A 2,614-nucleotide genomic window follows, 5' to 3' on the forward strand; every position below is an offset into this window, starting at 1 on the left:
TTTTTTTTTACTTTTCTTATTGTTGCCCAAAAATCTTTGCTTCAAAAGGGTTCCCAAATATGACAGATTATTTTGTGATTATATACATATATTTTTGTTGCATGGGAAAATAAAATGTTTCAAATCTCTCTCTCTCTCTCTCTCTCTCTCTCTCTCTCTCTCTCTCTCTCTCTCTCTCTCTCTCTCTCTCTCTCTCTCTCTCTCTCTCTCTCTCTCTCTCTCTCTCTCTCTCTCTCTCTCTCTCTCTCTCTCTCTCTCTCTCTCTCTCTCTCTCTCTCTCTCTCTCTCTCTCTCTCTCTCTCTCTCTCTCTCTCTCTCTCTCTCTCTCTCTCTCTCTCTCTCTCTCTCTCTCTCTCTCTCTCTCTCTCTCTCTCTCTCTCTCTCTCTCTCTCTCTCTCTCTCTCTCTCTCTCTCTCTCTCTCTCTCTCTCTCTCTCTCTCTCTCTCTCTCTCTCTCTCTCTCTCTCTCTCTCTCATATTGTTTCGTGAGAGGTCGCTCTACTAGCCACTGTTTTGTGAGGTGTGTTAGAAGGCTACTTGTAGGGCTTTCATTGGCCTTGTTCTCAGGGGTGTAAACGGCAAATTGCTTGGCTAGATTATGTACTATTAGTATGATGGTAGGGCAGGCACATGTCTGGTTCCAGGTTCACTCTCTTCTGAGGAACCCTTGAAACTGGGTCCTCAGCAGGGTGGTGTCTGGAGTTGTGTGTTATTCAATATCCTCATGGACGAAGTTGCACAAGGGTCTCAGGTGGCCATTTATGCTGATGAAGTGTGTTTGGCAAGAATCTTTGCTGAATGAATGGCCAGTGACATGTGAACTGTGTGTGTGGCAAGAATCTTTGCTGAATGAATGCCAGTGACATGTGAACTGTGTGTGTGGCAAGAATCTTTGCTGAATGAATGAACAGTGACATGTGGTGTGTGTGGCAAGAATCTTTGCTGAATGAATGGCCAGTGACATGTGAACTGTGTGTGTGGCAAGAATCTTTGCTGAATGAATGAACAGTGACATGTGAACTGTGTGTGTGGCAAGAATCTTTGCTGAATGAATGAACAGTGACATGTGAACTGTGTGTGTGGCAAGAATCTTTGCTGAATGAATGAACAGTGACATGTGAACTGTGTGTGTGGCAAGAATCTTTGCTGAATGAATGAACAGTGACATGTGAACTGTGTGTGTGGCAAGAATCTTTGCTGAATGAATGAACAGTGACATGTGAACTGTGTGTGTGGCAAGAATCTTTGCTGAATGAATGAACAGTGACATGTGAACTGTGTGTGTGGCAAGAATCTTTGCTGAATGAATGAACAGTGACATGTGAACTAGCAAAGAAGAGAGGGAATCAATGTCTTTGTTTCATCTTTTCTCCAGTACTTTGTTAACCCCTTCAGTACTGGGACGCCATTTTATCTGGAGTTTTACTGTGATTAGACGATTCTATTTACATTGGGAAGGATCTGGAGGTCAGAAGATCAATGGTTACAGTCTTCACTACTTCAATCCACACCTAAGTTTGTGAAGGTGTATAAAATCTCCAAATTGTAACCAGAATATATATGAAAACGTGTCATGGTACTGAAGGGGTTAATTAAAGGCCGTGTCACTCCGGAGACGACGCTCTCGCCCTCCTTCACCGCGAACTGGTGGCTGTCCTGTAGTTGGTGCCTTGCTTCTTAATATCTTGTTCATTGAGGGATGGAACTTCAGAGAACTGAGCTGGAGTCACTCTGAAATACTGTCCAAATTTCCCTCATCCATTTCTGGCACTTGGATAAGATAATGATATTCGCCTCATTTCACTCGTTTTATATTTGATTCATAGACCCAATTCCTTTTCCTCTCATTATTCAAGGCTAAACATATCATTAATAACTCCTTTCTCCTCCTCCATCCTCCTCCTCCTCCTCCTCCTCCTCGTGAAGAAGTGTCAAGTGAGCCAGCCTCCACCACAGACGATGTGGCGGAGCATCGCGCCTGGTGTGAACCTCCCCATAGCAAGCTAAGTCTGCGCGACGTTGGTACGTGGTGTGCGTCGTCTCCGGTGTGAGACGGCCTTAACGAGTCTGAGCAGCTTCCCTTGTGAAGATATAAGCCACAATTCTATTTTTGCAATGTATGAAGGTGTCACATGATAACGTGTAGTGTCAGTGTGTCATGTGTGGAGGAATGCACAGCTCTTCACACAGCCTGACCACTCAGCGGTAAATAAAGTCAATAATCTGGCCCTAGTGTTTCATTGTTTCCTTTGCAAGTTTCACCAAAAGATCTGAACCATTGAATGAGTTGCTGTGTGGGCGTGGAGGGTGCATCCATGGGTGCTGTGTGGGCGTGGAGGGTGTTTCCATGGGTGCTGTGTGGGCGTGGAGGGCGCATCTATCGCCAGGGTGTGGGGAGTGCGGGGGGCAATGCCATGGCGGCCAGAATAGGGAAGGATTAATATATATATATATATATATATATATATATATATATATATATATATATATATATATATATATATATATATATATATATATATATATATATATATATATATATATATATATATATATATATATATATATATATATATATATATATGAGTACACTGGAAAAAATATGCAAAAGTTAA

General features: G+C 42.5%; 1 protein-coding gene across 1 annotated transcript in view; it reads left to right on the forward strand.

Annotated features, from left to right (window-relative positions):
- Window positions 1-2,226, forward strand: part of LOC123503503 (serine/arginine repetitive matrix protein 1-like) — an 18,749-nt gene extending 16,523 nt beyond the window's left edge. Inside the window, exon 3 of the transcript XR_006674484.1 lies at window positions 1,926-2,226. The gene's annotated coding sequence lies outside the window, so the exon portion shown is untranslated. The remainder of the gene's footprint in view (window positions 1-1,925) is intronic.
- Window positions 2,227-2,614: the final 388 nt, after the last annotated feature.

Source organism: Portunus trituberculatus, chromosome 14 (assembly GCF_017591435.1).
Source record: "Portunus trituberculatus isolate SZX2019 chromosome 14, ASM1759143v1, whole genome shotgun sequence".
Classification (NCBI taxonomy): domain Eukaryota; kingdom Metazoa; phylum Arthropoda; class Malacostraca; order Decapoda; family Portunidae; genus Portunus; species Portunus trituberculatus.